At 48.5% G+C, this 27738-nt stretch overlaps 1 long non-coding RNA gene across 4 annotated transcripts in view; it reads right to left on the minus strand.

Moving 5' to 3' along the window:
- LOC307178970 overlaps positions 1 to 27738 on the minus strand; it is a 101193-nt gene that overhangs the window by 72245 nt on the left and 1210 nt on the right. For all 4 annotated transcript variants that reach the window (XR_013825312.1, XR_013825313.1, XR_013825314.1 and 1 more), the window contains exon 2: positions 24936 to 25081. This is a non-coding gene — a long non-coding RNA (uncharacterized lncRNA). The remainder of the gene's footprint in view (positions 1 to 24935; positions 25082 to 27738) is intronic.

A 27738-nucleotide genomic window follows, 5' to 3' on the forward strand; every position in this document is an offset into this window, starting at 1 on the left:
AGGTATCCAGATAAGTCAAATCCAAAGACAAAGTAGAATAAGGTTGCCAGGGGTTGAGGTGAGTTAGTGTTTAATGGCTACAGTTTCACATGGGGAAAATAAAGTTCTGGAGATGGATGGTGAGGATATTTTTACAACAATGTGAATGTACTTAAGGCCATAGAACTATATACTTACAAATGGTTTAAATGGGGCTTTCCTCGTGGCACAGTGGTTAAGAATCCGCCTGCCAATTGCAGGAAACACGGGTTCAAGCGCTGGTCCTGGAAGATCCTGCATGCCGCAGAGCAACTAAGCTCGTGAGCCACAGCTATTGAGCCCTCGTGCCACAACTACTGAAACCCGTGCGCCTAGAGACCGTGCTCCGTAACGAGAGAAGCCACCGCAATGAGGAGCCTGCACACGGCAATGAAGAGTAGCCCCCGCTGGCCGCAACTAGAGAAAGCCTGCGTGCAGCAGCAAAGACCCGACACAGCCAAAGAATAGAAAATAATTTTTTTAAAAAGCTTTTAAAAAATGGTTTAAATGGCAAATGTTATGTGTTTTTAATCACAATGGAAAAATGAATGAAATAATGATCAACGTTACAATGCGGATAAACAGTGGAAACATCCTAAGTGAAAGAAGCCATACAGAAAAACCACCCAGATCATGCTCATCTTGTACACTTTCAATCCAGCAAGGTTTTTAAAGTGAGGAAAAGCCCTAGTGATGGTTCCAAGAAGAGAAAACTGGATTCGAATAGAAAAATACATTTCCACAAAGCTGGGGCAGCTGGTGAAAGTTGAAGCGGGTCCGTGGATAGGATTATAATGTGGAAACCTTAATTATTCCTCACTTTGGGGTTATGTGCTGGTTCCCTGAGAGAGTGGCCCTCCCACTCTCACAGGGTAAAACAAACTGGAGTATTTTGTGAAGATGGAAAACTTTATACTGCTATTTAAAGTCTTTTATACACTTGAAATTTACTAGAAAATAAAGTACTTATCAAAACAACCACGTCATACCATGCCAGAAATACAGACATCAAACTCTGTTATAGAGGCCAAGCCCTACCCAGATCCAGTTCACCCACAGTGGGGAGGCTAATCACCCTTGTAAGGAGTCCACATACTACAAGAGGCACCATGGGAAGATTATATTCGGAGCCACTATGTCTTGGGTGCTGTGGATGACCTGGATGTAGATGAAACAGTGGGATTTCTGAATTCTAGTTCTCCACATTCAACCACCAAAAAACTGTTACAACTAAAAAATGAATTCAGTAAAGCTGAAGGATACAAAAAAAAGAGAAAAATCAATGCACAAAAATCATTTGTGATTCTATACACTGATAATGAACCATCAGAAAAAGAATTTTAAAAAAATCCCACTTACAGTTGCATCCAAAAAGATAGCTAGGAGTAAATTTAACCAAGGACATGAAGGACCGGCACACTGAAAACTGGGAGACACTGATAGAGGACACTGAACAGACGAAAATAAATGGAGGGGCTTCCCTGGTGGCGCAGTGGTTGAGAGTCTGCCTGCCGATGCAGGGGACGTGGGTTCGTGCCCCAGTCCAGGAAGAACCCACATGCCGTGGGGCAGCTGGGCCCGTGAGCCTTGGCCGCTGAGCCTGCGCTCTGCAACGGCAGAGGCCACAACAGTGAGAGGCCCGCATACCGCAAAAAACCAAAACAAAACAAGGGCTTCCCTGGTGGCGCAGTGGTTGAGAGTCCGCCTGCCGATGCAGGGGACACGGGTTCATGCCCCGGTCTGGGAGGATCCCACATGCCGCGGAGTGGCTGGGCCTGTGAGCCATGGCCACTGAGCCTGCGCTTCCGGAGCCTGTGCTCCGCAACCGGAGAGGCCACAACGATGAGAGTCCCGCATACCGCAAAAAAAAAAAAAAAAAAAAAGAATACTGTGAAAATATGCATTCTATGGTGGGAATTCCCTGGCTGTCCATGGGTTGGGACTCTGTGCTCCCACTGCAGGGGGCGCGGGTTCGATCCCGGGTTGGGGAACTAAGATCACGCACCCTGCATGCTACATGGTGTGACCCAAATTTTTGTTTAATTTAAAACAAATATGCAGTCTAGCCAAATTAATGTATGCATTCAATGCAATCCTTACCAAAAGTCCAATGACATTTTCCATAGAAACAGAACAAATAATCTTAAGTTGTGTGTGGAACCACAAAGGACCCAGAAGAGCCAAAACGACCTTGAGGAAGGAGAATGGGCTGGAGGTGTCTCCCTCCCTGATTTCACACTACATTACGAAGCTACAGTCCCCAAAAAGTGTGGAATGGGCACAAAAACAGGCACACAGACCAGAGGAACAGAGCAGAGAACCCAGGAATCAACCTACAGGTATGTGGTCAGTTAATTCACAAGAAAGGAGCCAAGAACATACACCAGGGAAAGGACAGTCCCCTCAATAAATGGTGCTGGGAAAACCAGACGCCACACGCCAAAGAACAACACTGCATTCTGTCTACACCACACACAAAAGGGGCCAAAAACCCAGTTTTCCACATCAAGCCCTTCCTCTCCTGGGTCCTCTGAAGACAGACACCCTCAGTGGTCAGCCACGCACAGGAACCTTCTGCCCACTTTTCCTCACCTTCTCCCTCAGCAGCATCACCTCCCGGCAGGTCCTGAGGAGACCAGGCTCCTGTCAGCATGAACTGGACCCCACAGTGTCCCAAAGCTGAAGGCCCAGCGGGTCCTGAGGAGACCCGGCTTCTGTTAGTGTGGATCCGACCCCGGCTTGTTCCGAAGCCCGGCCATCAGCGTGGACACAGCCCCACGTGTTCCAGAAGCCAAAGCCCCAGCAGGTCCTGAGGAGACAGGGCTCCTCTCAGCATGAACATGAACAGCATGATCTGAACAGACATTCCGCCAAAAAAGATATACAGATAGTAAAAGTCATACAGAAACAAGCTCAAGGGCTTCTCTGGTGGCGCAGTGGTTGAGAGTCCACCTGCCGATGCGGGGGGCACGGGTTCTTGCCCTGGTCCGGGAAGATTCCACGTGCCACGGAGCAGCTGGTTCCGTGAGCCATGGCCGCTGAGCCTGCGTGTCCAGAGCCTGTGTTCTGCAACGGGAGATGCCACAACAGTGAGAGGACCGCATACCGCAAGAAAAAAAAAAGAAAAAGAAACAAGCTCAACATCATATACCATTAGGGAATTACAAATTAAAATCATGAGCTATCACAGCACACCTATTAGGACTGCTAAGCTCCAAAAATATGACAATACCAATTGCTAGAGGGTGAGGAACAAAAGGAACTCTCCCTCATACCTGGGGGGATGCATGTGCAGCCACTTTGTAAGACAATTTGGCAGTTTTTTCCAAAGCTAAACAAGTCTCATGTTGGGATCCAACAATCACACTTCCAGTATTTAGGCAACTGCTTTGAAAATCTACGTCCAAATGCAAAGAAGGATGCAATTATGAAGAGCAGCACTTCCATAATGGCTAAAAACTTGAAGAAATCAGGATATCCTTCAAAAGATGAATGCATAAGCAAATTGGGGTACATCCATGTCAACGCGAGTAAAATATGCCACCCCAAAATATGTCTCTCTGGCATGAGGATTACTGGTCTGCTTTAAAAAAAAGGGCTTCCCTGATGGCTAAGTGGTTAAGAGTCCACCTGCCGATTCAGGGGACACAGGTTCGAGCCCTGGTCCGGGAAGATCCCACATGCCGCAGATCAACTAAGCCTGTGAGCCACAACTACTGAGCCTGCGCTCAAGAGCCCGCGAGCCACAACTACTGAGCCTGTGTGCCACAACTACTGAAGCCCACACGCCTAGAGCCTGTGCTCCGTGACAAGAAAAGCCACCACAATGAGAAGTCCACACACCGCAATGAAGAGTAGCCCCTGCTCGCCACAACCAGAGAAAAGCCTGCGCGTGGCAATGGAGACCCAATGCAGCCAAAAATAATAAATTTTTTTAAAAATCTTAGAAAACTGAGATTGCCGTTTTATGAAGGACATTTACAACAGAGAAATCTCCATTTATAAGGGTATGTCCCTCTTTGCACCCAAAATAGAAGGATAATTAAATATTAGGTAACTCTTTTCAATGGGGAAGTCCTGACTTAAATGTGCAGTCATACCCTTGTTTACTGTGCTTTGCATGATAACCTGCCATAACTGGCCTTCCCCCCTTCCCCAGCATCTTTCTTCTGTTTTTAGCTGAAGACAGTATTTAAGGGGATGGTTTTGGTCATTTCAGGGCGTGACTCAGTTTTCCGTGGTATCCCCCCTGTATTCAGAAGGTATACATGTTATTAAACTTCGGCTTTTCTTCTGGTAATCTGTCTTTTATTACAGGGGCGGGGGGGGGGGCCTCAACCAAGAACCTAGAAAAGTAGAGGGAAAATTGTTTTTCCTCCCATACACGTGCAGTGGAATACTACTCAGCAGAAAAGAATGCACAACCAACCTATGGAAAGACATTGATAAATCTTCAGTATATACTGCTAAGTGAAAGACTTCAGTCTGCGGAGGCTGCACACAGTATGACCCCATTGATGACATTCCGGGAAAGGCAAAGCTACGTAGACGATAAGCAGATCATGGGGTGGGGTGTCTGAAGTAGTCCACGTGATACTCTAGGGTGGATACCTGTCACTATGCATTTGTCTAAGCCCACAGATGTGCATAGCCCAAGGGGCCAATCATAATCTATTCAAATTTAGTTATTTAGGATGTAGGAATGTTGCAGGATGGAATACATAATGTCACAGAATCTAACTGTATTAGAAATATATGGAAGCAACTCACTGTAGGGGATGGGATAAAAGGTGCTGACTTAAGTCACCTTTGGAAATGAATGGAATCTGTAGACTAAAGGCAAAATGGACCGTATATAAACAGTGGGCTTTATTCTATGAAGTTCTTTCCAGGGTGTAGTAGCTAACAATTCTGAAACCTCTGCACATGTATCCTGGAAAGGAGCAATGCACAGATAAATGGCAGATGGTGGGAGCCAGGGAGCCAGCCACAGCCTTGCTGTGGGAGTGGGAAATTACAGATAAGCAAGGGGAGAGCCTTTGCCCTCGTAATACTGGATCTGGGCTTCCTGGGAGGATGCTGACTGGCCGGGGGAAACACAGAGATCTTCACGCTGGGAAGACCCTGCAGGCACAGGAAGTTCACGCCCCATCTTTCCACCCATACCTGCTGGAAACACTCAGCCCTCCATAATCAGTCAATTGCAGCGTTTAAGACATTCTCACCCCCAGGCAGATAAAGGAGCGTGAGGGTCTTGCTTACCCCTAAGCTGTCCCAGAATCCAGGCCCTGGGTGTGGAGCCAGGTTGGGGGTTCCTGGGCCTCTGACCAGCAGGTGAGAGGAGGGAGGAAGACCGGTCCTGAGGACAGAGGTTCCCTCAAGTCTGTGAGCCCAGGAGCCCCGATGGGGCTCATTCCCAGTGCGGACATGGGCGGGACCTGCAGTGGTTCTCTTCCCCCTGGGCCCTTTGATGAAGCCATGGCAGCACTGGGCCCTGACATCTCCTGGCGGTGTCTCAAACTCTTACACAGCAGTTTTACAAAGGAACAGGAGAATGGAGCTGAGCCCCTGACGGCCACTCCTTTGTGGCTCTGAGTTGCTTCCACCAGGACCGCAGTCACCTGCACATAGTCCGCTGTGACCTACCTGCCCCCATTGGCCTTTCCTCTCCCTCCTTGTGATGATTCCCGTGACATTTCCAGCCTGGACCCCTCTCCCAGGCCAGACGTCTCTGTCCAGCCACTGCACCCCCATCTCACCTTGGGGGCTAACAGGCCCCTCAGAGGACTGAGCCCACAGCTCCCCACACCCAGGAGCAGCCCCACCTTCCCAGGTTGCCGAGCCCAGGCACCGGGTGTAACCAAGCAGGACCCTATTGGGCCTTCCCAGGACAGGCCCCTCCCCCACATGCTCTGCTGTAGCTCCTGTCTGAAGTACCTGGATAACAGTATCTGATACACGCTTCCTGAGTTGTTTTACAGATGCTAAAACCACCACCAAGTGGAAGAACTTAACTAACTTGATGATCATGAACATGTAGCCCCGGAACTTCTAGCGCCTAAGAATTTATAATGTTAACCGCCTGTTACCTCACCATCAACCAGAGAATTGTGCACCAGCTGATCACATACCCTGCGACGCCCCTCCTTCACCTGGCCTTTAATATTGCTTTACTGAAATCCTTCAGGGAGCTTGGGGTTTTAGAGCACAAGCCACCTGGCCTCCTTGTATTGGCACTTTTACAACTAAAGCTGCACTTTCCTTCACCACACCCGGTGTCAGTAGATTGGCTTTACTGCACTCGGGCAAGGGGACCCAAGTTTTGTTCGGTAACACTGGGGCCTCCCAGGCTCCCACCCTCCTTGTGCCCCAGTGACTGTCATCTGCTCCTCCAGTCTTGTTGCAGCAAAAGTAGAAATGAAGTTTTCCTTCCCCTGAGAACAAGGAAAACAAAGGGAACTGCAAACAGGCTAGAGAAGAAACATAACCTGGCCTGAAAGAGTTCATCACTCCTTGTTATACTTTGTCACTAATCTGTAATAACTACATTTGTACTTTACAAAGCTAACCTCACTCCCTGACACTATGTAATTTACATTCGGCACCCATCACCCCTGACTCTGTGAGTTACATCCCCTGCCTCTCACTCCCTAACCTTATTATGTCCAGCACTTACATTCTATACGCCCCTCATAACAAATCACCCCCTATAGCTTTTGCATTTCAGAAACGAGGTCACCGCCGATAAACCAGAGGCAAACGTATGCAATTACCAGACTGCTGGACCCCAATTACCACGCGGCCTGATGCCAGCTATGACTGTTTTGAAATAATGCAAAGGAAAGGAAGAATGCAAGACATTCACTACTTTTATACTCACCCTATACCCCGGACTGCGAGAGCCCCACGCATAAAATTTTCCCTGATTCTCAAGGAGAGTGGGGTGCCCAGTTCTTGTGGCGCTAGCCAGCTGTGTCTTCCCTTCTGCCTGGCAGAAAAATAAAGCCATCGCTCTCTTCCTCCAAAATTCCTGTCTCCGTATTTCTGTCTGGCCTCGGTGCACGGGGAAGCCGAGATTTCGACAACAGTCTGTGGCCAGTTCCCACACTAATTCCCCTCTACGCCCACAACCCTGGCCCAAGCCCGAACTTGTGCCTGGTTCCTCCATCAGGCCTGACAAAGCTCCCTGCCCGCACAGTGCGTCTCACATCCCACCCCAACCTGGTCTTTCTGAAGCATAAACGAGACTGACTCTCCCCCGCCTGTAATCCCCCAAATGTTTCCCCACTTTCTCTAGGGTATCTGCCGGGAGAGACATCTGCCAAGGCCCTGAGAGTCCCCGGCATCCCCACTAGGCTGCTGGCTCCTGAGTTCCCTGACAATGAGCACCTCAGCAGGCCGGGATACACAGCAGGAAACCCCAGAACTGCTCATCTCAGGACAGGGCAGGCACTGCCATGGCCTGATCAGAGAGAGCAGAGAAGGGCTCCCCAGCTGGGACACAAACTCTGCACGAGTGGCCTCTCCTTCAGCCATTACATCGCCTCGTGTGACTGGAGGGAAGGAAGGACCGAGGCACATGTTAGTTCCTAAGCAGGATGGTATAGGCTCAGTCACGTCCCTCCAAATTCACATGCTGAATCCCTAACCCCCAGGACCCCAGGATGTGGCTGTATTTGGAGATGGGATTTTTAAAGAGGTGATCAAGGTAAAAATGAGGTCACCAGGGTGGATCCTAATCCAATAGGATTGATGTCCTACAAGAAGAGATTAGGACACAGATAGGCACAGGGGGAGACCATGTGAGGACCTGGGGAGAAGATGGCTGTCTAAGCACCAAGGAGAGAGGCCTCAGGAGAAGCCAGCGTGCACACACCTTGATCTCCGACAGCATCCAGGACTGGGAGATAGGTCTGTTACCCAAGCTGCCCTATCTGTGCTATTTGTTACGGCGGTCCTGAGCAGACTCACACGCAGGGTTAACTCAGAGCTCAGACTGGACAGAGCCCACTCTCCATCCCCCTGTACGTGGGTTACAGGAACCCCAGGAACTGAGGAGGGGGTCCCTGAGGGGAGGCACAAGATAGAAGATGCTAGGCATTAACATGGCTGCATTCATGTTAAACGTGCCTGAAGTCCAATCACACGAGATGGTTTTGTCCTGTATGTACATCGGCACCTTCAGTCTGAACTGCAGATCTTTGGCTTCACCAGCTCCACTGAGAGCATTAGCTTCACCTGCTGTGGACCGTCTCCTACAGGATTTCCAGAACCACAAAGCACTGAAGCTTCACAGGACCCAATGTCTGTGTGCTACCATCCAGATGACCGTCACAACAGGGCTGCGCAGCTGGCCATAAGAACCCATTTCCCTTTTTCCTGTTCACAGCTACCCTGCACCTCCCAGCCTTCCCACCCCTTCCAGCTGGGGCGTACTCTCTCCTGTTACCAAGGGAAACAGGTGAAGTTGGTGAGGGCCTTGGCCAGCCTGCATCCTACAACAGAGGGCATGAAGCCCAGCTGTTCACCGCACCCTGCTGGTTGGAGACCTCACCTGGAAGCAGGGAGGAGAAACAAGGGGGCCAGAGCTTGGGACCTGACACTCACCTGCCCTGGACTGACTCTCACAAGAAGGGGACAGACACATCTTGAGCTCCAGCCCAGTTTTGGGAGACACTTTGTTCCAGCAACAAACTTTACCTTAAAACCCAAGGTGCTTTACAAACCCCTCCCCAGCTGTCACAGAAAGTCAGGCTTCATCTCATCACACTTTTCTCAAACCCCAGCTCATGCTGAGACCACCTCTCAGGTGATGGTGCTTCAGAGAAGCCCCTTTAAAAGATCCCTGGAGTTCAGCTCTCCCAGCCCTGCCTTCAGTTTAAGGGAGAAGTTTCCTTGACAAACCTTCTCAGTTTCCTTGACAACCAAGCTTCACAATCTCCCAAACTCTTCTCCTTCAAACATTCCTATTCTAGGCTGGATGAGCCTAAAGAGACAGTGCTGTCATCACATGCCAGAAACCGATTCCAAGCCCGTAGTTATTGGTTACATGATGCTATTGATGATGAAGTCCAGGAGAGCCTGCTTTCCAATATAACCAATTCTGGACTCGGCACTGGGTCCCTTTCCACGGACAGAGTGGAGTGGCTGTTTCCACGTGCCCCGTGGTAGAAGAGCTCACCTAATGCAGCCAGGACTTCATCCTTTCCAGGTGATTCCAGGGTCCTCACTCTGCCCAGACCCCACCCACATGGCTGCTGTCTGTGCCAGTCTATACAGGACCTTGGCAATCTCCAAAAATGAGGGTTATTTTATACACAGGCAATGGGTTGAATGCTGGCCCCGAAAGATGTGCCCCCCCCCCAGAACACGTGAACAGGACCATATCTGGGAAAAGGGTCTTTCTATATGTAGTTAAGGATCTCGAAGTGAGGTCATCTTGTGTTAGGGTGGCCCTCAATCCAATTGAGAAAGTCCTTATGAGAGACAAAAGAGGAGAGACACAGAGGAGAAGCCACGTGAAGACAGAGGCAGAGACGGGAGGGATGCAGCTGCAAGCCTGGGAATGCCTGGAGCCCCCAAAAGCTGGAAAAGGCAGGAAGAACCCTATCCTGGAGCCTTTGGAGAGACTTCTGTCCTGCAACACCTTGATCTCAGATGTCTGGTCTCCAGGACTGGGGGAGGATGAATTCCTGTTGTTTTGAACCACCCAGCTTGTGGTCATTTGTTACAGAAGCCACAGAATGGTCACACAGACCCTGCTCTGTAGGATCCTGGAGTGCAGGCCTCATTAAAGGTCCACAGAGGCTGGGTTACAGAACCCTTAGGGTCAGCATTGGGCCTCAGAAATACTAAAACAGTGGCTGGACACCAGAATGTTGAGGGGTCAGTCAGAAGCCCATCCCTAAGGGTGCCGGCTGCACACGGCCTCCCCTGGTTTTTACGCCTGTACCTGTTGGGGATAAGTATTTCCATCCTGATTCATGACTTCTGATGTCACCCTTCACGTTGCTAATCAAGAACCCACTAGTTATACAGATGAAAACCCTATCAGGGCACTTGCTCCAGTGGTAAACAATTCTGAAGTTGGTCAGAGGTGGGGAATCGTCTCCCATGCAGCCAGCAGCTCCCCCGCAAGGAGTGTCCTCATTGCAAGGCTGGGGGACGGTGCCAAGGCATCTGTGAGTAAACGTGAGCTGAGCCCCAGGCCAGCTGTTGCTGAACTGTTCCCACCCTTCCCAGGCAAATCACCTGAATGTGTGCAAGGACTTGAAAGCCTAGCGGAAAGGGCTTGGAGTCACACCAGCCACAGCACGCAGGCCGAGTTGGTGCCTGCAGGCCAGCCAGGATGGTCCTGGCCCCGGGCGCTCTTCTGGAAGCTTTCCATTTCCCTGCCTGAGGTACCCCTCCTGTCCCGGCCCCCCCTGGGTTTTTCCTTCCTCACCTCTGCCCGGGGAGAAATTCCAGCAGAAGGTATGGGTGACACATCCTCTCCTTTAGGAGGTGGCAGCCCGGCAACTCCTGCAGAAAGTCCAGCAGAGCCCCACTCACACTGGGCCACCAACAGAGCCGTGGCCCCTCACTCCCTCCCAGCAGCCCAGCTCCGAGACTGCTGACGGGGCAGAGAATATGGCGTCAGGCCCAGCTGCAGGGGCTCTTGCTGCCTGGAGCGGTGTTTATATTGACCTCAACGCAGGCACACCTGGGGAGGGCTGGCCGGCAGGGTCAGGCTGCCCAGGTCAGCCAATCCTCACCCCTCAGGGTCTCACAGTTGCATTCTAGCCAAATTCTAGCTCTCACATTCCTGCCCCAGTGCACCTGGGGTCGGGGGCAGCAGACCCAGGCTCTGTTCCGGCAGAAGTTCCCTTTCTGTGAACAGGTCTTCCCCCACTCCCATTATCCTCACTGGAGACTCAGGAGGTCACAGCATTGGGGCACCTCCAGCACCAGGACCCCACCCTAGGGAATCTCTCAAGAGCAGGGACCAGGCCTGCAGGTGGAGGGGAGGAGGAAGCCGGCCTCTTCAGGATCCCCGGGGCTAGGAAGCCTCTTACGCAGGAGGGCCTTGGACTCAGCTTAACTGCCACCCAGGGTCTCCTAACCCTCCCCTGGTAGGGGGGGCCCTTCAGATTCCAGGGCCCCAAGATCCTCCCCACCGACTTCTGACCCCAACTGCAGGGTAGGGGACCCCCTCCGCGCCTTCTTTTTTCTTGCTCCCAGAATTCCCTGAAGCTGTTATACTCAGGGCGGGATCAGGGCTGCTCCCTGCAGGGCCAGACCCTGATGTCCGGCCAGACCCCAGCTGGCAAGAAAAAGGAAGCCCCGTCTCCGCTGCTGAAAACACCAGTGTGGGACGTTTGCCGTCCACTTCACCTGGCGGGGAAACGGGCACACTGAAGTGGAGAGTGATGGGGCGGAGGTGGGAAATGCAGGTGCTCGGAGCCTGGAGAGGAGGGTTCCTGAGGGGTTGAGGTCACAGGGTGCAGGAGGGGGCCGGGAGATGGGCAGGGGGACGGGCTGTGCGTGTCCAGCGCTGGAGCACGTGCACCCTCGCTTGGGCCGGCCCCCTGACCTGAAGGCTGCGTCTAGTAACACAGGGGACCCTGGAAGGGGGTTTGCTGTGTGGCTGGTTCACTAAAGCTGGGTGTCTGTGGGCACATGGGCCTGGCTGCAGTCCCGGTGAACACACTGTTCTCTCCAGGGAAATGAGTTGGACACTCAGTCCCCGGTCTGTGGATGGTCTAGTCCTCTGGGTGTCTTGTCTCTTCTTGGGGGTCACTGGGGCTTTATCCTCACTCCGTGGGGTACAGGAGGGGAGGGATGCACACACCCCGGGCTCACTGTGCCTGGGCTCCTGGGGAGGACCTCTCTGGCCCACATGTTCACAGACCTCAGTCACCCCTGCTCGACACTCCCCTCCAGAGACTCGGCAAGAGGACCTGCCCTGTGAAACGGGGCGCCTGGGTCGGGGGGCTTGTGGGTCCCTCCTCAGATGGCCACACTCAGGTCTCGGGGTGGGTGCGGTGGCCTGTGACCACTCGCCAAGTCACCACGCTGCTGCGGCTCCTTTCTGGGGCCTGAGATGCCCCAGGGGTGGCTGGGGGAGTGGGGGAGGTTGCTGTGATGGGGAAGTGTGGGACGGGGGTCCTGGGCCCTGGGTCTCTCACCGAGGAGGAGAGGGGGTCATGCCCAGAGGGGGGGAGGCCAGTGACGGTCCTGGGTGTCAGCAAGCACAGCGCCACGCCCCGCAGGCCGGGTGTGGGATTCCTGTGGCCCCGGCACAGAACACCAGATGGGGGGTAGGGTTGGGACAGGGGACGCTTCCTCTCAGGCCTGGAGCCCAAGGTCAAGGTGCTGGGGGCCCACTCCTCCACGGCTTCTGGGGTCAGTCAGTCCCAGGCCACTCCCAGCCCCGTCTCCGTCTCTGCCATGACATCGCCTTCTCTCCCGTGTGTCTGGGTGCAAATGCCCCCCATGAGGACGCCCGCACACTGGTCAGTGACCTCAGCTCACCCCGGGCAGCTCTGTGGTGGCCTATCTGCACACAAAGTCCCATACTGAGGTCCCGGGGAGTCCATCTTCCGGGGCCTCTTGAGGTGACAATCCTCGTGGTCGACACAGCTCGTGGGGGTGTGTGGGTCCCCCAGGCAGGAATCCAGGAGCCTCATGGAGGACGGGGTGTCCTGAATCAGGGAGGACGGACAGACGGGCAGAGGGGGGAGGGAGGCTGAGGGGCGGTCAGCCCTGCCCTCCAAGGACGGGGAGAGTCTCTAGAGGGCCGGGCTGGAGCTGGCGAGGGGACGCGGTGGTCAGAGGCGGGCGGCCTGGGCTGCAACGTCAGGGTCACTTAGGGCAACCATAACCCAGTCCCAGCCCTAATGCTGACCCTTCAAAGCACCAACACCAAGCCACATCTAATCAAGTCACACAAATACATCATGAGAAAGAAAAGTACACCAGTATACCTTAGAAATATGAACGCAAGAATCCTCCACAAAATTAGAACAACATGGAGCCAACAGAACATTAAATGGATGATGCCATAAGCAAGTATCTCTACACTGGAAATGTCAGGTTGTTCAACATATTAAACCTAAGCAATGTACTGAAGAACTATAAAGAAGTGAAGTCAAAGCACATGATCCTATCAATTACTGCAGGAAAAGCTATAATCAAAATCCGGTGCTATTTCATAATACAAGCACTCAAGAAAGTAGGAATAAAAGGAAGTTTGTTCAATATGAAAAAGAGTAGTATACAAAGCCACAGCAAACACCATGCTCAATGTTAAAAACTGAAAGATTCACTCCTGAAATCAGGAACAAGGCCAGGAAGCTGGCCTCCACCGCTGATAATAGTGTACTGGAAGTTCTACCCAGAGTTTTGAGGGAAGAAACCAAAGGCATCCATATGTGAATGGAAAAATTAAAACTGTGTCTATTCACAGAATACAGATCACACCATCTTAAATATAAAACTTCCTATAACAACAAAAATTATTTGACTAATCAGTAATTCAGCAAAGTTATAGAAAAAAAATCAATTCACAAAAATCTATCTTATACATATATACTAGCAATAAACAATCTAAAAAAGAACTTACGAAAACAACTCCATTTTAAATAATGTCAACATTAATATTTAGGAATATATTTAATCAAGATACAAGACTTGCTTTTCTGTATGTAAAGCTGTCTGTACATTTGAAAATAATGGAAAGTCAAGTACTTTTCAAAACACCATGTCAAAACCATGCCAGAAAGGCAGAGGAAACATCAAACTTCCATACAGAGGCCAAGCCTTACCCAGATCCAGTCCACCCCAAGTCCACATGTCGTTTAGAGGCACTGTGGAAAGAATTATTAGGACTTCCCAATATAAAGGACTTCCCTTTCTTCCCTGTTGTGGATGACCTGGATGTGGCAGAAACAGTGGGATTTTGGAAGTTCAATTATCCACACCATTCCACCAAAAAAACCTGTTAGAAATAATAAATGAATTCAGTAAAGACGCAAAATCAGTACACACAACTCAACTGCATCTCTAAACACTAATAATGAACCATCAGAAAGAGAAAAAAAACCCTATTTACAACCGCATCAAAAAGAACAAAATACCAAGGAATAAATTTAACCGAGGATGTGAAAGACCTGAAAACTTTAAGACACTCATGAAGACATTGAAGAAGACACAAGTCGGTGGAAAGACTCCCCGTGCTCATGGAATGCAAGAAGTACTGTTGCTAAAATGTCCATTCTACCCAAAGCGGTGCACACAGGGAAGGCAGGCCGTCCTGAAATTCCAATGGTGTTTTTCACAGAAATGGAGCAAATCCTCCTAAGATGTGTGTGGAGCCACAAAGGACCCCGAAGAGCCAAGGCGACCCTGAGAAAGGAGAACGGGCCGCAGGCATCTCCCTCCCTGACTTCACACTTCATCCCGAAGCTACAGTCCCCAAAACAGTGTGGAACTGGCTCAAAACAGGCGCACAGACTAGAGGGACAGGACGGAGAGCCCAAAACCCACCCAGCACGGTGGGGGAGGAGGGGGCCGTTAAGTTACGACAAGGGGGCCAGGGACACACCAAGTGGAAGGGCAGCCCCACGGTAAACGGCGCGGGGAAGACTGCACACCCCATAACCCACGCGGCTCCACCGCACACCAGCCTGACCAAACACCCAGCTTTGCACACCAAGGCCTTCCTGGGTCGCATGAGGACGGACCCCGGCAGCCGTCAGTCGCTCCCAGGAAGTTTCTCCCCACTGTTCCTCACTGTCTCCTCACCTGTTCCTCCGGCGTCGCCTGCGTCCTCAGGAAACCCAGCTCCCGCCAGCGTGAACGCAGCCCCACGTTGTCCTGAAGCCGAAACCACAGCGAGTCCTTGAGGAGACCGAGCGCCCGTCAGCAGCCACAACCCGGCGGTGCCTGAGGAGACACAACTCCCCTCAGCGGCGCTCAGAGCGGGGTCCGCAGGGAACGCGCATGCGCTGTGGGTCAGAGAGGCGGGATCAGCGCCACCCTGTGGTCGGTGCGGAAAGTGCAGGCCGCCCTTCCCTCACGGGTCACTGGAGACAGAGACCCTGCTGGCAGAACTGCTGAACTCATTAAATGGTGGAAATTCAAACAAATGAAGACAATATCCCATAGCTTCTCTAAAGTAGTTAATGAACAATGAATTGGAAACCAGATGGAATAAAATGAATGTAGACACAAGCTTTACAACTTACACCAAATTCACTCAAAATGAATCAGACAAGTTTGAAATGCAAAACTATTCAAAATTATAGGAGAAAACATAAAAGAAAATTGATATGAGCTTGGGCTTGGTCATGCCCATCACAAGATTTGTGGTTTTAACACACAACACAAAAAAACAGTCCAGAAAGAAAAACAAGGGCTTCTGTGGACTTTATAAAATTAAAGGTTTCTACTGTGTGATAAACCTCATTCAGAAAATCGAAAGACAACACACACTGGGGGAAAAAAACTGCAAACATATCTAATAAAGAATTTGTCTCAAAATATACAAAGAACTACAACACAACCCCATTAAAAATAGGGAAAGCTCTAAATAGACACCTGGTCAAAGAAGGTACAGAGATAGTATACAAAACTATGCCCAGGACAGGGGAACAGAGAAACAGTGGTCCAGTTCAACTCCCTGAGTCATGTGTGACCCAGGACTAGTCCTGTCTTTCCTGGAAGCCTCAGAGTGATGGGGAGGGAGGAAGGGAAAGAGGGCGGATTCTGCTTAAACCTAACTCTAACCCCGACCACTCTCACCACTTTCATTCAACATGGTCTAGGAAGTCCTAGACATAGTAATCACATGAGAAAAAGAAATAAAAGGAATCCAATGGCAGAGGAAAAAGTAAAACTGTCACTGTTTGTAGATGAGATGATGTTTTATATTTCATTTATTTATTTATTTATTCATTTATTTATTCTGGTTGCGCTGGGTCTTAGTTGTGGCAGGTGAGCTCCTTAATGGCGGCAGGCAGGCTCCTTAGTTGTGGCATGCGAACTCTTAGTTGTGGCATGCATGTGGGATCTAGTTCCCTGACCAGAGATCGAACCCAGGCCCCCTGCATTGGGAGCGGGGACCCTTAACCACTGGACCACTGGGGAAGTTCCGACATGATGTTTTATTTAGAAAATCCTTAAGATGGCCCCCAAAAACAAATAGAATTCATTGGAGAATTCAGTTAAGTTGCAGGACACAAATTTCACCTATAGAAATCAGTTGCATCTCTATCCACTGGCAACAAACTTTCAGAATGAGAAATTAAGAAAACAAACCCATTGACAATGGTATTAACAAAAATGAAATACCTAGGAATACATCTAACCCAGGAGGTAAAAGACCTGTACTCAGAAAACTGGAAGACACTGATGAAAGAAATTGGAGATGACACAGACAAATGGACAGATATAATGTGTTCATGGATTGGAAGAATTCATATTGTTAAAATGATTCCACACCCCAGAGCAATCTAGAGATTTGATGCCATTCTTATCAAAATACCAATGGAATTTTATGAGAACTAGACCAAAGTATTCTGATATGTGTAAGGAAACAGAAAAGAACCTGAATAGTCAATACGATCTTAAGAAAGAAGCACAAACTTGGACATATCACACTCCCTGTTTCAAACTATACTACATATCTAGAATAATCAAGACAGTATGGTACAGGAACAAAAGAAATACACATAGATCCATGGAACAGAATTGAGAGCCCCAAAATAAACATAGGCATATATGGTCAATTCATCTATGACAACGGAGGTGAGACTACACAATGGGGAAAAGATAGCCTCTTCAATGAACGGTGGTGGGGAAACTGGACAACCACATGCACAAGAATCAAACTGGAATCCTTTCTTATACCACCGACACAAGCAACCTCAAAATGAATCAAATACTTCAATGTAAAACCTGAAGCCATAAAGCTCCTCGAAGAAAACATAAGCAGTCTGGTCTTTGACATCCATCTTAGCAATATTTTCTGGATCTGTCTCCCGAAGCAAGAGGAACAAAAGCAGAATAAACCAATGGGACTCCATCTAACTTTAAAGGTTTTTCAATGTCAAAGGAAACCATCCACAAAATGAAGAGGCAGCCTACCGAATGTGAGAAAATAGTTGCAAACAATCTGTCTGAAAAGGGGTTCATATCCAAAATAGATGAAGAACTCACACAACTGAACCTCCAAAAACCAAAAACCCAATTAAAACTTGAGACCGAACATTTTTCCAAAGAGTACGTACAGATGGCCGAGAGACATATGAAACTATGACCAATATCACTTATCATCAGGGAAATGCACATCAAAAGAACAATGAGATTATCACCTCACACCTAAAAACTTGGCTATCGTCCAAAAGACAACAAATAACAAGCCTTGGCGAGGATGAGGAGAACCTTCACGCATTCTCTTGGGAATGTTCATTGGTGCAGCCACTATGGAAAGCAGTACAGAGGTTCCTCAAAAAATTAAAAATAGAACTACCATATGATGCAGGAATTACACTTGGGGGTATCTTTCTGAAGGAAACAAAACCACGAATTCAAAAAGATATACACAAGGAGATCAGCTCAGTGCTTTGTGACCACATAGAGGGGTGGGATAGGGAGGGTGGGAGGGAGGGAGACGCAAGAGGGAAGAGATATGGGAACATATGTATATGTATAACTGATTCACTTTGTTATAAAGCAGAAACTAACACACCACTGTAAAGCAATTATACTCCAATAAAGATTTAGAAAAAAAAAGAAAAAAGAAAACAAAAAATACATGAATGCATCTAAATCACCTCTACAATGGACACTTAGGTTTATCTTGTATGTCTGAACCACAGTTACTCCTTTTTGACAGTAAAATGCATTCCCCTCCTCAATGCCAAAGCAGATGTACAATTCGTATCCAAAAGACCACAAAACAGGCCAATTTGGTCAGTAAAATTTAAGTTAAACCATGTATAAGCCAGAGTGACTTCCTCACACCTCAATATGTGAAGAATTTTTTTCCCTTTTGATTACAAGTCTTTCAATAGAAAGCACTGATGATCAAAATGTCAATCCCTCAGTGCCAGAATGAGTCAGCTGTTTGGCCCAGGTGTAGATCATGTCCCTCAGTGATAGGCCTCCTTTATATTTGCCTAGTTAATCCACATTGGGGGAATACTGATCAGGTATCGTGAACATGCTCAGAGGAATGTTAATGAGAAAACGCTTTATATAGGTCATACATTTTATTATTCATACCCAATTGTCACACAAGCATTGCACATGTGCTTTTAGCAGTAGACCTAAAGCAAACAGTGATACATCATGAGTAGTTACATTCTCATAAATTCACTAGGTAATTTTCCTTTCCTCTTAAATATCAGGGCAAAATGAAGCCAACACAGTAACTTTCATAAATACACACTTCCATACAGAGGTGTCATTTATCCAATTGCTCCAAGTCCTAAGTAGCTTGAGGGGAAGGACTTCCCTGTGTCTGGAAAACACAGATCAAAGCCAGTAACAAAAAAACCCAAAAACATTATAACCATATTCACCAGTTCACTCAATAACCAATCCTTCTGTTAACTTTTTATGAAGCCATACGATTCTCCATTAAGATTTTTCATTTCTTACCCAGTTTGGCATTATGATATGAAATTTATCAGAGACCTGTGCTTGCCAAAAGGTCCTTCACATAGATCTTCTTGAAGATGGAGCACTTTTGCAAAGTGTTAGAGCACAACAGTAACTATCTATAAATCACATAAAGACTTAAAAGGTCATGGTTAAACATTTGACCACAATGTAAATGACAAAAGAAACCATTAATGCTGTTACATACAACATTTAAAAATAACTAGAATTATGACCGATAAAATTTTACCAGGACATACTAGCTTTTTAGGAATTCCATGTAATTTAACATACTAATCAAACATTTCTCTCTGAGATGGCTCAAGGACCTTCGAAAGCAGCTCAAAGTTAGCTGGAGATCAAAAGTACTGTTAGACTTGGCCAAACAACACTTATTCACTGAACCAAAGTAAAGAGATTTCAAACAAAAATACAGATGACAGACAGGCAAAGGAACTCACAAGCTGTTCACAATCAAAAGCAGCATTCCAAGGAAACTTTGGAGGGAGAATCCAAATCCAGGCTTGCCCTAACCCACTTCCAACAAAATCCATCTTAGAAAATCCTGGTCATGCACAACTCTTTCCTCAGTGTTCCCTTTTCACAAATTACCTTCTGTATCCATCTTATGTTGCCCCTTATTTTTTTCTGCATTCAGACACAACTAGCTCTACTACAAAGTGACTTTCTTTTCTCTTTGTACCATCAGGCTGTTACCTAGCTGCTCACTTTCTTTATTATGTAGCTTAATAAATGCTTGAACATATGGAACTCCTTTTGTCTTTCTCTTCCTGTGACAAAATAACTCTTAGCTGAAGGATGGTATAGTCATTTAGGCTCCCACTCAAAGACCACCATTCCTCATTTTTCAAGAATGTATCCATACATTGGCCAGACAAAATTACAATAGAATTGCATTCTTTTCTTAGTCTTAGGTTTACAACTATAGGTTGACCAGTCTGCCAGGATTTTGCCCATTGGCTATCACATGGAACTGAAGAAGAAGCACTTCTTATGCTTGAACCATAGAACACTCACACACGGACTAAAAACAAAACAAAATCCTAAACACCAACGGAAGCCTCAAACCAAAGGAACCAGAAACCAAACAGAAACCAAAAACCAAACAGCACAAGACTCAAATCATCTTCCAACTCTCAACTTAGCCTGTGACCTCTGTCCAAGTGGTGCACCTTCCAAATGAGATTTCCTGGAATGAAAAGTCACCCAAATGGGAACCAAGGTTACCCCAAATGTACAGGGTTAAAAGGACCTCAGACTGCATGCCAGGGGAGTTACCACACGCTGGCTGAGGTGCTGCAACCTCCCAAATGCTATTTTTCTGGTTCCCCAAAATAATCCCTTGGAGTAAGACATTCGGGGCAGCCCAGGCAGGAGGAAGAGAGGAACGTCCTCAAGGCAAAGATGGCCTCGGCAGCTGGTAGGGTGTTCCCTCTTCCACCATCTATTCCTGCCCCAGAGTTCTAACTACTGGGATGACTGGGGCACAGCCTTCCCAGGCAAGGGTCCCAGGTGGTCTGCCCTCTAAAGGAATTCTCCAACCCTACACTCTCTCGAAAGAGGCTGGCGTGGAGAAAATCTCAGTACCCGATTGAGTCAGGGAACCCACAGGGGCCAACCCCAAGTCAGCCCCACATTGGGTACTAAATTTGATGTTGAAAACTCGACCACTGTGCACCAGTGCCAAATCGAATCTGAGAGAGAGTGGTTTGGAGGAAGTAGAAAAGAATAGCTTTACTGCTTTGGCAGCCAAAGGGGGACACAGAAAACTCGTGCCCTCAAAAACCGTGCGTCCCAATGCAGGAGGATCTGGTGAGGAGTTTTACACCAATGGTTTAAGGATGCAGCTCCTCCTGAGGTTTAGTGTGTGTACAGGGACTTAACTCCCTTTAATCTGGCCTCAGATGGTCTCTTGATGAGCTTCTCTGAAATAAAGAAGACTAAAATCTTCTATTTTGTGGGGGTTTTAGGTTGCTAAAGAGCCCAAAGATACGCTTACCTGTATCTCTTGAGGCAAAATCAGGATCCAGCCCCAAGGCAGCACTATTGTTTCTTGACGCTTCCTCACTTTTCTCTGCATCCCCTCCCTTCCCTGATTAGCAACTGTTCGAATCTGCCCTTTGGAAATCAGGGAGGGTCCTGGAGTCTCTAGTCTAAATAAGGCGCTGACACTACACCTAACTCAGACCCTGACACTCTCCCTAAGCAAAGCCCTGAGACTACTCCTAACTCATTCCCTGACACTGTACCTAACAAAAGGCTCTGATGCTAATCCTAAATCAGGCCCTGACACTGTGTCTAACGAAGGCCCTGCTGCCATCAATAACTAAAGTCCTGACACTATCCTGAGCTAATATCCTCACCCATGTCTTACTAAGGTCCTGAAACTGTCCCAAAGGAAGCCCTTACACTGTCCCTAAAAGAGGCCCTGAGCGTGTTTTTAACAAAGACCCTAATGCTGCTCCTACAGAGGCCCTTATGCTGCTCCTAAGTCATGCCCTGACACTGTCCCTGACTCAGGCCCTAAAGATAGGCTTCACATAGGCCCTGTTGCTGTACTTCAGTTAGGCTCTGACGTTGTCCCTACATCACGGCCTGACACTGGTCTTGATTAAAGACCTGACACTGGTCCTGATTAAAGCCCTGACACTGGTCCTAACTAGGACCCTGATGCTCTCAATAACTAACGTCTTCACGCTATCCCTAGCTCATTTCCTGACACTACCCCTGGCCTGGAAACTGACTCTGTCCCGAGCTAATTTCCTGCCTCTTATCCTCACTGATGACCTAATGCTCTCCCTAATTAAGACCCAGACTAGTCCTAACTAAGGTCCTGACACTGTCGCTAACTAAGGCCCGGAATCTTCACTAATACAGGTCCTGCTACCGGCAATAACTAAAATACGACACAATCCTGAGCTAATATCCTGACCCATTTCTAAACAAGGTCCTGACACTCTCCCTAAGAAATCCCCGTTGCTTTCCCTAAGTCAAGCAGTGACGCTGTCCCTGCCTGCATCAATGACACTGGTTCTAAATAAGGTCCTGATAAACTCAGTGACTAAGGTCTAGACACTATCCCTAGGTCATTTCCTGACACGATCCATGAACTTTACCCTAAACCTAGCCCTAGCAAATGTCCTGCCTCTTATGCTAATTGAAGCCCTTACTCTGTGTCTAACACAGACCCTGAATATAGGCCCAATGCCGTGACACTGTCACTAAGGCCTAGATGCTTGTCCTAAATCGGGCCCAGAACTGACACTCAATAAAACCCTAACACTATTCCTAACTCAGGCCCTGACACGGTACCTAACAAAGGCCCAGATACTAGTCCTAATGCAGGCCCTGACACTGTCTCTAACTAAGGACCTGCTGCCATCAATATCTAATGTCCTGACACTATCCTGAGCTCATTTCATGACCCATCTCTTAACGAGGACCTGAAACTGTCCCTAAATAAGCCTGACGCTGTCCCTAAGAGAGACCCTGAGGCTGTCCCTAACAGAGGTCCTGATAATGGCTTTAGCAAAGCACCTGAGGCCGATCCTACCTAGGCCCTTATGCTGCTCCTAAGTCATGCCCTAATACTGTACCTAGCTAAGGCCCTGACCCTAAGCCTCACTCAATCCCTGTCACCCTTCCCAAGTCCGGCTCTGACGCTGTCCCTACCTGAAGGCCTGACAATGGTCCTAAATTAGACCCTGATGCACTAAGTAACTGAAGTCTTGGCACTAATCCTAGGTCATGTCCTGACACTATCCCTAGACCTTAACCTAAACTTGCCTTTCACTAATGTCGAGCCTCTTGCGCTAACTAAATCCCAGATGCTGTCCCAAACTAAGGCACTGAAATTAGTCCCGAGGCTATGAACCTCTCTCTAACAGAGGCGTGGAGGCTCGTTCTAACTCAGGCACTGACACAACACCTAACTTAGGCCCTGACACTGTACTTAACGAAGGCTCTGACGCTCCTCCTAAAATCCTGACCCATGTTTTACCAAGATCCTAAAACTGTCCCAAAGTAAGCCCTGACGCTGTCCCGAAGGGAGGCCCTGAGAATGTCCCTAACAGAGGCCCTAAAAATGTCTTTTACTAAGACCCTAATGCTGATCCTACAGAGGACGTTATACTACTCCTACGTTATGCCCTGACACCGTCCCTCACTCAGGCCCTAAAGATAGGCCTCACTTAGGCCCTGTTGCCGTACCTTAGTTAGGCTCTGACGTTATCCCTACATCAAGCCCTGACACTGGTCCTGATTAAGGCCCTGACACTGGTCCTAACAAAGGCACTGATGCTCTCAATCACTAAGGTCTTCACGCTATCCCTAGCTCATTTCCTGACCCTATCCCTGACCTGGAAGCTGACTGTGTCCCGAGCTAATTTCCCGCCTCTTGTCCTCACAGAAGCCCTAATGCTCTCCTTAACTAAGGCCCAGACTAGTCCTAACTCGGGCCCTCACACTGTCTCTAAGACGGGAATATGTCCCTAATATAGGACCTGCTGCCGGCCATAACTAAAATCCGAACAATATCCTGAGCCAATATCCTGACCCATTTCTAACCAAGGGCCTGACACTCTCCCTAAGAAAGCCCTGTCTCTGTCGCTAAGTGAAGGACTGAGGCTGTACCTAACTCAGGCCCTGAAGCTGTGCCGACCTGAGGCCTTGAAGCTGTGACTACCTCAGACCCTGATCATGTCGTTAACTAAGACTCTATTGCAGACCCAACAAAGGCCCTGATGCACCTCCTACATCATGCCCTGACACTGTCCCCAGCTAAGGGCCTGACGCTAGGCCTAAATCAGGCCCTGTGGCTCTCCCTAAGTCAGGCACTGGAGCTGTCCCTACTGGCAGCCATGATAGTGGTTCTAAATAAGGCCCTGATACTGTCAGTGACTAAGGTTCTGACACTATCCCTAGGTCATTTCCTGACACGATCCATAAACTTTAGTCTAAAACTAGCCCCAGCAAATGTCCTGCCTCTTATGCTAAATGAAGCCCTTCATCTGTGCCTAACACAGACATTGAATTTAGGCCCAAGGCCATAACACTGTCCTTAATTGAGGCCTAGATGCTCATCCTAAATCTGGCCCAGAACTGTCCCTCACTAAAGCCCTAACACTATTCCTAACTCAGGCCCCGACACGGTACCTAACAGAGGTCCAGATGCTGATCCTAACGCAGGCCCTGACTCTGTGTCTAAATAAGGCCTTGCTGCCATCAATATCTAATGTCCTGACATTATCCTGAGCTAATATCATGACCGATGTCTTATCAAGGTCCTGAAACTGTCCCATAGTAAGCCCTGACGCTGTCCCTAGGTGAGGCCCTGAGGCTGTCTCTACCTCAGAATCTGAAATTCTAATGTCCTGACTCTCCCTAACTAACATCCTGACGCTGCCCCTAAGTGAGGCCCCGACACTCTTCTTAACTAAGGACTCGCCGCTGTCCCTACCTAAAACCCTGACACTGTCTGTAACTAATGACCTGACTCCCTAACTAACACCCTAGTTTGGGCCCTAACTAACGTCCTGACACTGGTTCTAATTATGGCCATAATGCTGGTTCTAAGGCCCTGAAGTTCTCCCTAAGTAACAGCCTGAACTGTGTCTAACTAAGGCTCTCACGTTATCTCTAAGTGAAGCACTGACACTGTCCCTAACTTACGCCCTTATAGTCGAAGCTGTCACTAAATAATGCCCTGATCCTGTCCCTAAGTAAGGTCCTGAATATGTCCCTAAGTGCATCTCTGACGATGTCCTTAACAGCCTGAACTCTCTCCAAGTTATCTCTGAGGCTCTGACACTGGCCCTTCCTAAGGCCTCACCCCAGGGTTGTCCCAGGCTGCTGGGCGGTTTTCTCTTGTCCGCATCTCTAGCCAGCTGCCTGCCATCGGCCACTCTAAGATTCTGCGATACAGTGGTCCCACGTGGGATGTGCCTGTGTAGGCTCACCTGCGGGAGGAGAGTCATGGCCACTCCACCTTCCAGGGGACTGCGGCTCAGGGTAGGAGCCTCACAGCCAGTGTCTGGACACAGGGTTCTGTGTCCTTGTTCGTTGTAAATCCCTTGGAGTTACCTCTAACATTTTTGAATGGATATCGCCCCCTCTGCATTTTTATAATATAAATTATTTACCACATTAAAATCCAGGAATGACATTCTTAGAACGAGCAGGAGAACACTGGATGCCCCCCCCCAATGATCTATTACTTGGAGGATTTAAAATTCTAATGAGAAAACACTCACTCTCCTCACCCTCTTGGGCGTCAGCACAAGGCGGGAATCAGCCGCATCCTTTATTTATCCCTCTGATTTTCCAGAACCTTTCCTTCCAGGAGAAATCTCTGGGCTCTTCGGGAGCTGTGAGTGGTGGCCGTCAGGTAAACCTGAGACTGAAAAGCAAGAGAAAGACAGACAGAGGAGGAGATGAGAATTGGTGACGGGGAGAAGCAGGGGCGTCCACGTTCAATCGCAGGCTGAGAGTCTGGGTTAGTCTCCAGCGAAGCTAAGGACCACCAGGGTCTGGCCCCACTGGCCTTGTCACCTGGTGTGGGGACTGGGGACAGCCAACCCCCCATGGCCACTCTCAGAGAAATCAGGGAGGTGGGAGGGCACCCCTGAGAGCCAGATTGAAAATGGTCATGCTGTGAAATAATAAGATGCCCTTTCAGAAAAGTGAAGACTGTTCTCTTGGTTCTCAAAGACTTGCAAATACTCTGTGTCCTTCTGGAGGCATGCTGAAGCCTTCAGCCTTTGAGGGCAGTAATGGGAGTGCATCTGGGCTCAAAACCATCCAGCACTCACTCCCTGAGGGTGCTGAGGATGACCCGTGTCCACCCCTCGGGTGCTGTGGGGCCTGAAACCCCCTGATCACCGAGGACGGGAGGGGCCGCACAGACACTCCACTGCACCACCGGGGGCTTGGCTGCTGGGCTACAGTCCTTTATCAGATACATGGTTTGCAAACATCTTGGGCCATTTTGGATGGTGGATTATCTTATTCCTTGCTCCTTTTATACACAACTGTTTTTCATCTTGAGGAAGTCCAATTCATCTGTTTTGTCTTTTGTTGCTTGTGCTTTTGGTAGATCTAAGAAATCATGACCAAATCCAAGGTCATGAAGATTTACTCTCATGTTTTCTTCTAGGAGTTTTCTAATTTTGGTTCTTGCATCTAGGCCTTCGGTTGATTTTGTATATGAGGTGGGGGGAGGTAAGGGTCCAACTTTACTCTTCTGCATGTGGGTATCCATTTGTTCCAGAACCTGTGCTCATTCTTTGGGAGAAAATACCTGCAAATGACGTGACCAACAAGGGCTTAATTCTAAAATATACAAACAGCTCATACAACTCAAAAGAGAAAAAAAATCAAAAAATAGGCAGAATTTTAGAAGGTCTAAATAGACATTTCTCCAAGGACATACAGATGGCCAAGAGGCACGTGAAAAGATGCTCCACATCGCTAATTATGAGAGAATGCAAATCAAAACTACAGTGAGTTATCACCCCATAGTGGTCAGAATGGTCATCATTAAAATGTCTAGAAATAAATGCTGGAAGGGGTGTGGAGAAAAGGGAACCCTCCTACACTACTGGCGGGAATGTAAATTGATGCAGCCGCTATGGAAAACAGTATGGAGGTTCCTCAAAAACTAAAAATAGAATTACCATATGAACCAGCAATCTCACTCCTGGGCACACATCCAGACAAAACTATAATTCGAAAAGGTACGTGCACCCCAGCATTCACAGCAGCACTCTTCACAATAGCCAAGACACGGAAGCAACCTGAATGTCCCTCAACAGATGAATGGATATAGAAGATGTGGTACATATATACAGTGGAATATTACTCAGCCATAAAACAGAATGAAATAATGCCATCTGCAGCTACATGGATGGACCTAAAGATTCTCATACAAAGTGAAGTAAGTCAGACAGAGAACAACACATACCATGTGATATCACTTATATGTGGATTATAAAATGAGACACAAATGAACCTATCTACAGAACAAAAAAACACAAGTATAGAAAACAGACTTGTGGTTCTCAAGGGGAAGACAGGGGAGAGGGATGGATTGGGAGTTTGGGATTAGTAGATGCAAATTATTATATATAGGATGGATAAACAAGGTCTTACTGTACAGCACAGGGAACTGTATTCAATACCCTGTAATTAATCATAATGGAAAAGAATATGAAAAATATGTATATATGTATGTTTGTATATATGAATCACTTTGCTGCACAGTAGAAATTAACACAACATTGTAGGAGCACGGACACTCCGGTCAGACTCAAGGTGACCTCTGGAGCCAGGACAGAGGCCCGGCCTCTCTGTGGGCAGAAGAACCCACACCACACAGGCCCTGGTGCAGTGCCCGTTCCGTGGGGTCCGGTGGGTGCACGCAGGTCAGCCAGTGTCTGTGTGTCTCAGCCTGTAACCACAGACCACACTGTCCTGCTCTGCTCACAAGAGCGAGGACAATGGAGGGACAACAGGGGTGGGAACAATGCCGGGTCATGATCTGACCGGGTGAGAAAGGGTCCAAGGAGCGAGAACCCGGCTGCCTTTTCCTGATGAGACGAGAGCTGACGTCCACCCTGTGGGCAGCCCCTCTCCCCACGTCCCGAGGTAAGGCTACATTTCCTGCACCCTGGGCAGTGTCATGCCCGTGTATACAGCAGGACGCACAGCAATGCACGCAGCAGGCCTGATGCCTGCCCTTGCCATGTACTTGGGGGCTTCCTGAGGGTGGAACATCCCGACAGGACACGGGCCGACCCCGGGGAGGATGTAGGGGTGAAGCGTTTGGGAGCCTCTGGAGGGGATCCTCACCTGTCTGCACAGATGGCCTGAGGACACCGACCAAGGGTGAGCAGGTGGGGAGCCCCGCAAGGGTCCTAGGACTTCCCAATATAAAGGACTTCCCTTTCCTCCCTGCTGTGGATGACTTGGATGTGGTCGAAAAAGTGGGATTTTGGAAGTTCAATTTTCCACATCATTCCACCAAAAAAAAACTGTTAGAAATAATAAATGAATTCA

This window comes from Stenella coeruleoalba (genome assembly GCF_951394435.1).
Source record: "Stenella coeruleoalba genome assembly, chromosome: 20".
Taxonomy (NCBI): Eukaryota; Metazoa; Chordata; class Mammalia; order Artiodactyla; family Delphinidae; genus Stenella; species Stenella coeruleoalba.